Source organism: Acomys minous, assembly GCF_964271855.1.
Source record: "Acomys minous genome assembly, chromosome: 18".
In the NCBI taxonomy this organism is placed as follows: Eukaryota; Metazoa; Chordata; class Mammalia; order Rodentia; family Muridae; genus Acomys; species Acomys minous.
The window spans coordinates 13,968,802-13,983,675 of record NC_140501.1 but is presented as its reverse complement, the minus strand read 5'-3'; the positions used below and the strand labels follow the sequence as shown (position 1 = coordinate 13,983,675).

Genomic DNA, 14,874 nt, shown 5'->3' with positions numbered 1-14,874 from the left:
CATCTGCAAAAACTGCCAAAGATAACAATTCTCAATATTTGTTGATTTATCATGCTAAAGGGTTTAAGATTGCTAGTGAGGTAGATTTCTTCTCCAAATAAAGGGAGACTCTATTCTTTAAGATCCTTGTATCTCAAAATGTTAATTACTAAAAGACATCTTTTGTCCCTGGAGTTAGGCTATAAAATTTTAGGATATTGATTTAGTTTTAATTTTTTTTTATTTTATTGAAAGTATATTTTCTTACATGATGTGGCCTAATTATGGTTTTCCTTCCCTCTACTCTGAGTTTCTCATCTCTTCCGCTCCTATCTGCATACATCCTGTTCTGTCTCTCATTAGAAACAAACAGCCTAGGGCTGCAATAACAATTTAAGAGCAAGCCGGGCGTGGTGGCACATGCCTGTAATCCCAGCACTCGGGAGGCAGAGGCAGGTAGATCACTGTGAGTTCGAGGCCAGCCTGGTCTACAAAGTGAGTCCAGGACAGCCAAGGCTACACAGAGAAACCCTGTTTCGAAAAAAGCAAAAAAAAAAAAAAATTAAGATCAAACAAAAACTTACACATTAGAATAGGACAAAACAAACAGAAGAATAAGTAACCAAGAAAAGGCACAAGAATCAAAGATCCACTCCTTCACACAATCAGGAAACCCAGAAAAAAAAAACCTTAATAAACAGGAATTAGTAATATACACAGAAGCCATGGTGCAGACTCTGTGCAGTCTCTGTGCACGCTGCTTCAGTTGCTCCAAGTTCAGAGAGGCTTCACCCAGCAACTGATGGAAACATACAAAGACCAACAGCCAAACATTAGGTGCAGTGAATAAGAGGGGAGAGAGGATTGCAGGCACTACAGGGGAAAAGGACACCACAAGAAAACCCCAGAAGAAATCTGTGCTCACAGGGGCACACAAAGACTGAAGCAACAGTCAGGGAGCCTGCATAGGACTGACCTCAGCTCTCTGTGTATGTTACAGCTGTGTAGCATGGTCTTCCTGTGGGACTCCTCCCAGAGGGAGAAAGAGCTGTCTCTTACTGTTTTGCTTGTTTCAGGGACCCTTTCTCCCTACTGGGTTTCTTGGTCAAACTGCAGTGCAAGTGGACAAGCCTAGTCTTAAGGCAACTTGATATGCCCTGGTTGACTAATATTCATGGGAGACCTGCCCTGCCCTTGTCTAAAGAAAATGGAGGAGTGGCTATGGGCGCAGGGGCAGGTGGAGAGAGGGACTGGAAAAAGGGGAGGTAGGAGACCCTGTAGTTTGAGTGAAAAAAAAATAGAAAGAAAAAGAAAAAAAAGAAAGAAACAAACAAACAAACAAAATGTAAGTCTAACAATAGTCTACTTGGACTGCCAACATTTTTCATCATTTCTGGTGATCCTGGCTTTCCTATTTAGAATAGGTTATCTAGATGCCATTATTTCAAGAGAAGAAAATATTCTGCCAAAAATAAAGCATGATAATAATTGAATTATGAACTTACTTAGAATTAAATAGGCTGATTTTTCTTGCTGTGTAACAATATAACAGGAAAAGTAGAGTTGTGGCATAAATAATTGGCCTTGATAGTCAATAGAAATAATTACATTAAAGTAGTTGAATAGAAAAAATATATTTTCCATTTTTTGTAATTCTAGTAAATTTTTATGCTAATTGGATAAATTCTGTGACCTAATTGATAATAGAATTTAAAAAATAGACTTAGTTTAGGTCATTCCAACAGAGCATTCAAAGAGTCTATTTTATAGTGAGAAGATAAGAACAATAAAGGAGAAAATAAAAATGAAAAAGATCATTATAGTTCAGTCAGAGGTGGCAGTGTCAGAAGTTCGATGTTTTTCTCCTACCCTTCCCATTTGAAGTTTCTTCAGGAAAATAAAAAATAGCATTGTTCAAAATTTCAATGGTTTGCAAATGAGTGTGTGTGTGTGTGTGTGTGTGTGTGTGTGTGTGTGTGTGTGTGTAGAGCATTTATGTCAAGTGTAACTGTTTAAGTGAGTAGCTTACCACATAGATTCAAGTAATTAAAGATGTGGTCTTTAAGTCTACCTCTGGGGCCTGAATTTGACACCCACTGTCTCTTCTTGAGTTTGGATGGAAATGTAATCTCTCAGCTTTATGCCCAGGCTGCCTACTGTTTTGCCTCTCATTATTGTGGACTGCCCTTCCAGAAATGTAAGCCAAAATTCTTTCTTCTCCAACTTTCTTTTGGCTATGGTGTTTTTGTCAAAGCAGCAGAAAGCAAATGATATACCATATCTACCCAGGATCTACAACATGGTGTGCTACATAAATGTCCAAAAGCACTCTTTTGGGACTATGTTCCTCTGGTGACAGATCTACCATCTCGAGTGTACCTCATCCATACAAGCTTAACTTTATTTTAAATATCTGCATTTCATAAGGTCATAAATTTCTAAGGTTAATGTGCAAATATAAAACTCAGCTAAGTGTTAAGTGTTACAGATTATTGATTTTATCAAGGGATCTGAATTATTTGGGTGTCATAGATCAAAATCTCTCTTTCCAAATGCATCTATATTTGCCCTGAGAAAATTTACTCAGAGCTTTATACACATAAAATTAATTTCAGTGTGCTTCTTGGGACTCCTATCTAATTTATGGTAATTTTAATATTTTTTTACTTTATATGAAGAACATATAATATTTATTTAAATAATAATGGATGTGGAACTTGTTTAGAGTTTGAATGTATTTATCCCTAGGCTCATAACCTTACTAACCAAAGGCCTAGGTGTGCAAATTACATTTCCCTTTGCTCTCTCTGAGGATTACCCTCTGGAAATTAATTGCTAACTAGATTCTCTGGGTATATTTCTCTTACATATATTTGATTTTTTAAATGATTTAACATAAAAATGTGTAACATTCCTCTTATTAGATTTATTCAGATGCATGTGTGTGTGCATCTGAGAACAGAATGACTGAAAGTATGACCCCACTTTCAATCCACTGCACTTGAAACATATTTCGTACCACTACTTTCCCAAAATCTCATGCCTATGGCCATGGCCGCTGTTTTTATTCAAAGGCTAGTCTTTGGACGAAGGAATTCTTTATACTATATAACTCTAAAAGAGTTGAATTAACTATTATATTACATGAAGATACTTCATTGATATTTATAAAAGACATGGCATATAGGCTCCATTTACTATTTTAGTATAAGCAAAATATTCTTTTACAGTATATTGGAAACAACAGTGGACAGATTAGTATTTATTTAACCAAAAGATAAAAATTCTACACAAAGTAAAAATCACTTCTTTTATCCTGCTTTCTGCTAGGACCCTTAGTATTAAAGTATGGTATAAATGTGTGTGTGTGTGTGTGTGTGTGTGTGTGTGTGTGTGTGTGTGTCATTGCACAAGTATGAGTGTGCACATGAGCTCATGAACATGCAGGTATGAAGACAGAGGCTTGCACTCACGCATGTATGTGTGTGTTTGTATGTGTGCATGTGTGTTTGCATGTGTGTGTGTATGTGTGCAGGCACATACACATGAACAAATTTTCTGCATGTAAGTGAAAGCCATACAAGAGCCATGACTGCTGTGAGGAGGTCAGAGAACAACTTTCAAAGTGTATTCTTTCTTCACTGTGGTATCTGGTTATTGAATTCCCCACTTATGCAGCAAGCACTCTGGTTCTCTAAACCATCATGTTAGTTAGTAGCTCATACCATGTATGTTTTTATTTGACTAATTTTATTAGTAATTTTTATAATAAAGTTTAAATTCCTTGTGGTAAAACAATATAATATAGTATATAACATAAGTACATGCACGGTAAATATTCTTAAGTAATAGAATTTTCTGGAATTTTCTCATTGTTATGTGTAGTGTAATTTTAATTCAATACATTTTATAATATAGATACATATGTCCTTGATGTACATAGTATGATTAAAGGTTTTAAAACTTAAAAATAGAAAAAAAGCACAATTAATTTAAAATATAGTATATAAAAAGAATGGTGGTAATACTTTCTTAAAATATCTTGGAAAACAATATGATGTGCTAGACTCTGGTATTTGTCATTTACTCTATAAGAAATGAAACAAGAGAATAAAATGCATTGTGGAACCTAATCTCATTTTATGTGTTTTCTGGGGTATTTACTTTTATTCTTTGAGAGAAGGAAATGCTATGAAAAAATTCAGTTCAAATACAGTTGGTTGGCCAATAGTTTTCTTGTAATTTGGAGGAAATGAATTGGGTTTTATACAGGAATATGTCAGTCAACCTAGACAGCTGTAGTACCAAAATGTCTCACGACCATATGGATGAAGACTCCAGAAAACCATATAAGTGGACTCCCCTGAATAACTCAAAGGAAGTTATAGAACAGATGATCCTCCAATCTCCTCAACTGTTGTTCACCACTTAAATAAACTCTATGAAAGGGTTCATGAGCACCAGGAGTGCTAGATGTAAGGGCTACATAATGACAAGCCTAAATCTAAGCACAGTCTCTCCCTTTCAATTTGCTGTCTTTAAGAACATCATTCAATTTTAGGTTAGTACAGGTCCCCCATTTGTGAAATGAGACCAAGTAACCTTATAGCATAAACATATAGCAAGACCAATTAATAAGAAAATTATAAAATTATCATCACTATCATCTTCTTTCTCATAGTAATTACAAACAATTATTACTTCTGAGATAATAAATATCAAACCTATAAATGCATAAGACTTTGTAATAAAAATGACAGAATGGTCTCTAAATGAAGCCTTGTAAAATAACTACTTAAAGTTTCTATAATTTTTTAAAATAAATTGTGTCTTAACATGCATAACACTGTTCCTTGATTATTTCATTCTGTAGATATACTATGCTTATATCCATTGCTTGAATTTTAAATAAATGTTAATCAAAATGTTATAAATTATTGTTTACAAAAGAAAAATGCAATTGCAATAAGTACAGAATTCAAAATTGTGGGTATTAAACATAATCATAACAATGTAATAACAGATAAAGTGCCATTCTCCATCAAGCCTTTCCTCTAGGTCCATCATGCTAGCAGGCTGAAAATAAGTAGAATTCAGAGGTTGCAGTGATAAAGTTTTACATTAATGTAACCAAATGGAATTGTTTTACAAATCACCTCACATTCAGAGTAGACTTCCTGCCCTGATATTTGATCATAACCTATTGTGATCATCTATTTCTGAGGTTAATTTAATATGACAACATTAAATATTGAATTTCTATTATTAACCCTCCTAATTTAATTTTATGCTCACTAAGAAACCTTCAAATATGAGGTTTGGCATTTTCTATTAAAAAACCTCCAGGAAGAGACTATAGATTAGACCCTAGTTTTACTTCTCTTTGTACACTAATTGTATTAGTTCTTGTTCAGTGCATCGAGCTTGGTTTATCTGTGACTATTCTGGAACATAGAGACACTTGATATTTACAAATCAGACTGCTTAGCTTGATATGAACTCGGCACTGAGGTTAAAGGATTAAGTTAAGGCTTAGAGTGAAGACCGTTCTGGGCAGCTGGCCAGCTGGCCAGCCAGCACTAAGCACGTCATTGCATGCTCCATACGTCTTTTCTTGAAAGTTCTCCAAGTGAGAGATTATATGATTCATTTAATCAATATTGATAAACACTTACTGAGCGTCCCCTCTTCTGCAGAGTGATTTAGAGAAGGAGCTGTGCACACAGACTGCTTACTAAGCTTCTCCACAATGAAACTGAGAAACGTGAGATATGATATAACTACACTATGTGGTTTATTGTGGTTCCAAGTTGAAAAACACTTCTCTGTTAGTTTCGTAGGAACTCTTCTGGTAGCTGATGCACCGATATAAGAAATAATGTTAGGATCAAGACTCCATTGTATTCTGAGCATGAACGAGGTAAGATTATTTGTTTTGACCGTGGTCACCATTTGTACTTTTCTTATTTTTAAAAATTCTACAAAGTATGACAATTTATAGTGAGATTTTTTTCCTAGGACTGACTATATTTCAGTAATTAAAGAAAAAGATAATTAAAATAATGTAATAATAATAATAGGCTGTAAGTAAAGAGATGGTTTAGCAGATATAAACATTGGCTCCTCTTTCAAAGGAATCAGATTCTGCTCCCAGCATCCACATGGAGGATAACAATCCTTTGTAACCAATTCCAGACTATATGAAGCCCTTTTCTTGCCCTGGTTGGCACAGAATGCATGCATTTCACAGACAAAACATGCATACTCAAACATATAGGATAGCAAAATAATTTAGAGTAAAAGCTAGAAAAATCTTAGACACAGTGGAAGTGTAATATGTTTCTTTCTAATGAAAAATGGAACAACTTCCATTTGTAGAAACATATATAAAGACTGTTTTGGTTTTTTGTTCCCCAAGACAATTATGTCCTCTGTGGGAAAAGTGAAAAGCCTACAACCATCTTTAGACAGGAGACAAATCATCCTGATAATGATTCGTATTCAGGGGTAACTGCTACTGGTCTCTACACCATTGTAAAATACAGAGAGCAATAACCAGTTCCTAGAGATCTTGTAAAAAAACAGACAACCTATGTTAATTACCTGACTCATGGTAACAACTCAAATGTATTATTTTTACATGCAACTTGTCTGGTTTCATTTGTTAGTAAAATAAAACCATATTTCCTTTTAATTTTAGATATATGATACCAGAAATGAAGTGATATGGTCTTGGAAATCCTTTTGTAGCAATATGTCCATTTCCCTGCAGGTCTGCTTGCATCAATAGCCTCAGGACATCAATCATGAACTCACCATCAGTTGTCTCCCTCACAAGCCTGCTGTAACTTCATCCATTGTAGACAGCTCACAATTTTCTTTGTTGTTTTCACAAAGAACCACTGCTAGTCTAACACTACAATTTTCAGCTTAATTCTGTAGAAGTAAGGAAGGGGAATGAGGTCTTGACATCTTGCCCCTGAAAAGGGATTCTCAGTCTTGGAAGAGCTACCAGTTGGAAAAGAGTAGTCTTCGTTCTCTGCAAGTGAGGGGGGAGCATCCTGAATTGCTCTACTGCATAGCAGCCACTCTGAAACTCAATCTTCAGATACAAGTGCCACCTACCCTTATAAAAGGTCACATCAAAAGGACTTCAGGAATTTTCAATATCCCCGAGATAAAATTCCTTTGTAGAGAAAACCCTAATTTAGAACACATTTCTATAAACTCTTATTGCTGCCTCTCTTGTTATGAGAAAAAAAACATGTTCCATTTCTAACTTATATGGAATTCTAATATCCTACTATTATTACATGTTTTTTTAACTCATTTGAGTTATATGAATAGTTCATATTTGAATGCACTGGCTGAATTTTAAGCAAAGTAACATTCTGAGATTGGGAAGATTTTTATGCCATGGAGAATAGGGTGGTTTTGATGGGTTATTGGTATTTTATCCTGAGGAAACAGAATAAACAAAGACTTGGTGCTATGAAAGTTGCGACCTCCCTTGGTGCTTATGTTTAAGAGGTGCAGAACTCTTGGATAGATAAATTTAATATAAAACTACAGAGTAAGGTAACTTTATATCCAGCTAGATATATTTTGCATGACTAAGAAAGGAAACTCACAAAAGTCAGTGTGTGAATGTCATCTATGTGGACTGGTGTCAGAATACAGTTTATCTAGTTTGCTGCAGAATGGATGCTGGATTCCATGTATTTTTTTAAAACAAAGAATAAAAATTAAATAACAAGTGCTTATTGCCGTGGTCTAGATCTTAATGATTCTGATATTTAACGAAAACAGATTCTGTACAGAGATGATACTTTTTCTTGTATGTTACTTATTACCATGCAACATATGATAAATATCCTTGCCTTTATTATAAATAGTAAGTGTGAGAAATAGAAATCAGATTTCAGAAACTGCTGAAAAATTAGTAAATATGATTACTCTGCTGAAAAATAGGAAGACAAGTTCCTCTTCAAATTTGATATGAACATTTAGCTACTACATTAATTACTATAGTTTGTCATTCTCATTATTTTGTTCATAAAATTGAAATCTTGGTACAAAAAGTTCTTCTACAACTCTTAACATAGAAAAGTCATAATATTTATTTTGCCCTTCTTTTTACTTCTTTATGTCTAGGGTGTATGTCCCTTCCTTCTAGCCCTTTTTGAATGAATTTGAGTATCTGGTAGATTCTGCACCTCATATTTTGCAAAACATATAAAAATAAAGAACTGGTGTGATGGCTTATAGTATTTTCAGTCAAGCTTAACAACCTTGGTTCAATCTCTGAGGTCTATGAGGTGGAAGCCATTAAACATGCTTGAAAACTCTTCTCTGTCCTCCATATATGTGCATAGAAACTCTCCTCACCCTCTCACAAATCAAAGGACTGTCATAAAAGCATTATACTGCTAAGGCTAAAATTGTACAAGATTACTCATTACTTTAAAACTTTAGTATATTAGTAAAATTAGAATTTAAGTATAAGTAAGTTACATTCAAAATTCAAATTTAAATGATTCTGTCTCTAAGAGATATCTATTCATCATATTTGAAGAGCCTACTTTGGTATAAAGTACAATGATCCTATTACTTACTACCAAGGTTAGATGGCAGGATACCAGTCTTATTTCAGAACAGAATTCTCTACTTCAAGAACTAGAAATCCTATGGCTATATCTCAGTGGTAACGTAGTTAATACCTACAATGCTTGCACTCCAGAAAGGAACGGGGAGTAAGAGGAAGAGAGGAAGTGAAGCAGGAAGAAAGAAGAGAACTGAATTAATAAGTGTCTGCTAGTGCTCAGATCCAGTGCTTTTCACTATATACTACCTCTTAGGATTTATTGACCTGGACAAAATTAAATTCATGTAAATGTCTTATTCAGCATACAGGATTTGGGGCTGGAGACATGGCTCAGAGGTTGACAGCACTGAATGAATGTCTTTCAGAGGCCCTGAGTTCAATTCCCAGCAATCACATGGTGGCTCACAAAGATCTACAGTATGCTTTGGTGCCCTCTTCTGACATGCATACATGATAAATAAACCTTTAAAAAGATTATTTGCTCAGGATATGTAATATTTCTTAATTTACATAATCTCTCAATTTGTGTCTTCGCAACTAGTTTACCAGGTCTCATCCTTCGATTCTGTTCCAGTCCTTTAAAAGCTGTCTCAAAGGCATATCACGTCAAAGTTTTTACAGGCCCCTCCTATCTGACTTCAAATTATATAGCACTATGTTATTTATTCATGTTAGTTTTCCTTACCTTGATTTGTAACATTGTTTCTTTACTTTTACTTCAAAGAAAGGATAGACAATTATAAGTCAACATAGATACTTCAATTTCATAAAGGAAATACTATTTCATACACCAATATTTAGGTTCAGTATGGAGAAATGAAATTTGTTATTTGTCAAAAAACTCACCTTTCTTTAATTAGTCACAAATTCAGAAAAAGCAGCTTTAGGTTATATGAGTTCAATTCTTTCATAAAAAACATTGCTTGGAGCAAACAACTTTCATATTAGTTTATCAAGCCAAAGCAAGAAGAATTGAGTGCTAGGAACAAAAGGTAACTGAAAAAAAAAATCTCTACAAGATTAACAATTTCATTAAGTGACTACCAATCTTCTATATAATGATCTACTCAGAGAAAATAAATACATAATGATATACAATGAGTTAATAAGTTGAGTCATACTTTTGTGTTTGTGTGATTTTCTTGTGTTTATTTGTAATTTTCGGTTATTATTATCTTTGTTTTAAAAAAAGACAGAAAAAGAAACTGTTGAATTGGGTGGGTTGGAAAGTAAGGAGAATCTGGAAGGATCTAGGGAAGGAAAAGGCCCTGACCAGAATATATTCTATGAAAAAAAAATTTATAGTAAAAATTAAGAAGTTAGTATCTCTTTGTCTATATTTTTTTATTAATTAATTTATTTATATTCTGGCCATGGCCCCTTCCCTCCTCTCCACCCTTGCTCCCAATTCCTTCCTTCTGTATTCCTCAGAAAAGGGAGTGTGCTCCCTTCCCACCCGAGCTCATCAAGTCACCTCAGGTTGGAGCTCACTGTCTTTCTCTGTGGCTTTGAAAGGCAGTCCCACTAGGGTGTGGTATTTTTTTCAAGTAATAATTTGCAACTCTGAAACAGAAGGGTAAATACTGTTATTCATAAAGACAATGTCTTTGTTGATATTATGCAAACTGATTGTGAAAGATAGCTACATTATATATGTAGCTGTGTTGAGACAGTGAAAACAAGCCAGGGTTGTCCTTTTTTTTTTTTGTTTCCCATTGTTTGGTGATTTGAAGTCACTTGGCCATTCAACTTATAGTAATAGTTTTCTTTGAATTTTTTTCATAATAATTATTTTAAATGGAATTTGTTTTGAACTCTGTTAAGCAAACACTTTATTAAGATAGAGAACATAAACAGCTTTTCTGTTGATGGTCTCAGGTATTAGTTTATACATCAAATAATGTTCAGGTATGCGCCACTGTAGTATGATGTATAAGGCCAATTAATCATTTCCAAGAATAAAATACATATTGCACAGCGTAGGAATAGTAGTCAATAATAATTTGTGGCACTTTTGAAGCTGTTGAAAGGAGAGAGGGTACACAGGCTCTGATTGCAAAAACAAAGAACTGGCAGCTGTCCTGGTTGCAGATACATTGTTTAGGTTTCATAGCACACAGATATGACACTGCATTCTCTTGTGACAGGCTCTCAAGTATGTAGTTCAAGTAAGCAATGCATTCAATATCATCCTGCATGGTACCCTGCACGTTTCATCACTGATACATGCTGTCATGTCTTGCCTTGTAACTATATTGGTAGGCTTGTAATTTTGCAGCTGAAAAAAAAAAAACACACAGAAATGAGATCGGAGAAAGTACAGAACTACGTATCAGAGAACACAAAATGCAGGAAGCCACATTCTCCCTGTAGTAGAAAAAAATTGCACGTTGCACGCTTCTCAAAGAAATGAGAACTTGGTAAGTATATTGATTCAACGTACGTCCTCCCTGTAAAGGGATTAAGAGACATAGAATCCCAGTTGAGAGATAAACTCAGTATTTCATTTCTGCTTAATGCTAATGTAAACTAACAATGGTCATAGAAAATATAGTGAACTTAAACTGATTTTTGTAATGGCTATTTCTGTTAATTACTACGAGAATTCTGAGTATCCACGACATGTTTTAGTCATTAGGCAGGCTTTATATAAAGGTTTTTTTTTTACTATTATTTACTGAATTAGACTGCTAGTTTGCTCTGGATATTTTTTTTGACAATTTTTATATTATCAAGCTTATTCCTTGGTAGGATATGAGTACAAGGCTAATTGAAGCAATATTCTGAACTATAATTTGAATGTTTTAAATTTTTAAAACTTTTAAACAATAATGCTTTCCGAGCCAATTTATGATTTGTTTGCTGGCTTGTTTTGTTTTTGTTTTGTATTTGCAGGCAAATGAGTGGAAGTGGAAATGATCAGACTGACTGAGGTGACCCAGACCCAGAAAGTTACTCATGGTATGTACTCACTTATATTTGGAAATTAGCCTAACATATAAGTCCTTTAAGAGGCTCCAGCCAGGTATGGATCCGGCCAGATGATGGGACTTGCTGGGGGACTCTGGGAGAAGCGCTGAGAATGGTATGGAAGAGTGGGAAGATGGAAGGTTCCAGAGGGTTCAGGAGGCCCACAAGGAGACCACCAAGGTGCGCAGATCTAAAGCCAGGGGAGCCTGCACAAACTGTTGCATATACCAAGGACAAGGCATGCAGCAAACCTAGACCCCGTACTCAGACAAAGACAATGTACAGCTCATTCTTCATGGCTGTGAGGAGAGCAGGGGCTGCTTTTGACATGAACTCTGGTCCCCAACCCCCCACCCCAGATTTGATCAATTCCCCTTCCTGAGGAGAGCTTGCAGGCACACAGAGGGCGGGGAAGCGGGCTATCTAGTTGAGACCTGATAGGCTGCGGTCATAAGGTGGGGGAGGAGGTCCCCTCCTGTCAGAGGCCTAGGGGAGGGGAAGAGGACGGAAGAGGAGGGGAGGAATGGTGGGAACAGGAAGATACAAGGAAGGGGATAACAGGATGCAATCTGAATAAATTATCAGAAAGTAAAAATATAATAATAAAAAATAATACCGTATGAATGGGAAACAAATAATAGAAAATGAGACAGTGAACTATTTGAGGAAAAGGGCCAGATGAAGGTGATAGGTAAATGGCAACACGTGAGAAGGGCAAAAAAGAAGAATGGAATGGATACATGTCAATTTTAGTAAGAACATTATTTCTTTCTATGCTAATTTAAATAATAAACTTTAGAAATTAAAAGAAGAAAATAATAGCATCCATGATGTACGTAACTATAAGTTGAAATAGCTATAATTGATAATGCAATGATAATTAAAATATAGTTATTAATTTTTTGATAATTTTATTGTATTTATATACAGCAAGATATCCTCACAGTTATAGGGAAGTTATATAAAATATAGATCAAGTAAATAGAAAATTGCTATTATACACAATAGTCAGCCTTGTTGACACATTTTAATAGTGGCAATAATTGTTGTGGTGTGATCATAATTTATCATTCTGAACTAATAGAGTCATTTTCAGTAATCCAAATATTTTCTGACCTTCTCCATGTCAGTGGTGTTATTGGAACAGAAGGGTTGAGCCATATTTTCTGCTCTTCCAAATGTTACTAATTCTTTTTTTTCTTTTTTTTTTTATTAATTTATTCTTGTTACATCTCAATAGTTATCCCATCCCTTGTATCCTCCCATTCTTCCCTCCCTCCCATTTTCCCCTTATTCCCCTCCCCTATGACTGTTCCTGAGGGGGATTACCTCCCCCTGTATATGATCATAGGGTATCAAGTCTCTTCTTGGTAACCTGCTGTCCTTCCTCTGAGTGCCACCAGGTCTCCCCCTCCAGGGGACATGGTCAAAGGTGAGGCACCAGAGTATGTGAGAAAGTCATATCCCACTCTCCACTCAAGTGTGGAGAATGTTCTGACCATTGGCTAGATCTGGGTAGGGCAGCTAATTCTTTCTTATCAACCTCAGGGTAGTCTGGGCACAAGAGGAGCTAACACAAGCACAAGTACTCCGCCATGTGTGAGAGGCGGGAAACACAGCGGTTAGCTCATGCAGTCCTCTCCCATACCTCATTTCTGGGTCTTTCCTCTTTCCCTGGGGTTCCTGAAGCCATGTGGCGAGTGTGTACTGGACACAGGATGACTTTATAGCTAACTATTTCCCATGCACAGAGCTAGGTGTATATCTAAGTTATCATTTTTACAGGCTTACATTGTAAGCAGAGTCTATGACACCATTTTCCCCCAAAACATCTCTACTCAAAACAAAACAAAACAAAACAAAAAGATTATTTCTGACTTGCTGTCTTCATTTGATTATGGCCCTTATATAAAATTCTACCAGCAAGCATTAAGTTCTGCTTTTTGATTCAGAGAAGAGGAAGTGAAGGCTGTGAAATTCTCTCTTGGGAAATACTTGCTTTTCATTAATCCATGTCATGTACTGTTTTGGATGTCAAAACCTATATTTAATGCTCTCCTATTCTTTTACATTTTTAATAAACCACTCTCTCAAACACAAGAAAGCCATATTATGAACTGATAATGCTCCTTCACATTGAAAATGCCATCTTTTAAATATTAAATTACTAAAATTTCAGAAAAATGATCATAAGCCAGAAATACTCTAAGAACTTTCCTTAAATTACCAAATTTGATTCTCAGAGTCTTTTGATATGAGGGTTATTAGACTTTTCCATTTTAGTACCAGTGTGAGCATCAAATTAACTTCAAAATATGAGAGATAAAACGATTAAGGAATAAATCTTAGCTCTATCTGGTCTAGTTACATTCCACGAATATTGAGAATTCTTCTGTCCCAAACATAAAAGAAAATAGAGAATGCTGGACTATAAAATACATTGAAATATGTATTCTGAAATGTGAAAGTGTTAATAGTTTGTATTTTGCCCACATCCTTTTCTGACTTTCCCAGTATTCAAGAAGAAAACAAGATAATATATTTTAAAAAGACTTCTGTGTCTTGTAAAATATTACCTTTGTCACTACACATTTATTTCATGCTTTACTGATAAGTGAAGAGCTTTTAATATATTTAGAATGGTTTAACATTGGCTCAGAAGTGAAGGATGTGTGCTCCATTATTACAATCTGTAACTACATATCAGCTGTCAGGGGTACTTCAGTTTCCTTTCCCACAGGTACTGTGCAACCGAGGAGCCCAATAGCCCCACAGGATTTATATTTATGCCACATCCTAGATAACAGCATTTTTGAAAAATAGACCGTATCTTTGATTTAAATCATTCCTGTGAAGATGATTTTTCACCAGTAATAATGTGAAATTGCATATTAAACGCATTTGTGTTCTGTGTGATATTTGAGACTGATTCCGCTCCCCTCCTTTTTTTTCCATTTTCTTTCTATTTGGATTTTTCAATTATAGTAAACAGGTTTTTTTGGTATCTCTCTTATCAAAATCAGACCTTTAAAAAAAATCTGTTGTTTCTACTCCAGTGCTACTTTTCAAAGACACTCTCTTTCCTTTAACATTGAAATCATTTCTTTAAAAAATGTTGGCACTTACCTCTTTGAAGTTATAATATAGATGTTCATTCCATAAGAAAATAAAGAGTGTATTAGAATATAAAAAATTATAGAAGTTCAAAGAAAAGATATTTTGATACTAAAATGAACTATTTGAAATCAAAGTAATATTGATGTCTTCAGTCTTTGAAAATGAAGATGTTAGTAGTTGTTATGATACAGTTTACATCTATG

At 35.0% G+C, this 14,874-nt stretch overlaps 1 protein-coding gene across 16 annotated transcripts in view; it reads left to right on the top strand.

Annotated features, from left to right (window-relative positions):
• LOC311589605 (uncharacterized protein) overlaps positions 1–14,874 on the top strand; it is a 138,749-nt gene that overhangs the window by 23,407 nt on the left and 100,468 nt on the right. For 11 of the 16 annotated variants that reach the window (XR_014776579.1, XR_014776580.1, XM_084768100.1 and 8 more), the window contains 2 exons: positions 5,812–5,899; positions 11,480–11,545. The gene's annotated coding sequence lies outside the window, so the exon portion shown is untranslated. Of the gene's footprint in view, positions 1–5,781; positions 5,900–10,915; positions 11,005–11,479; positions 11,546–14,874 lie in introns of those variants that run through there. The other 5 variants (XM_084768097.1, XM_084768108.1, XM_084768102.1 and 2 more) reach the window with 3 other exon arrangements.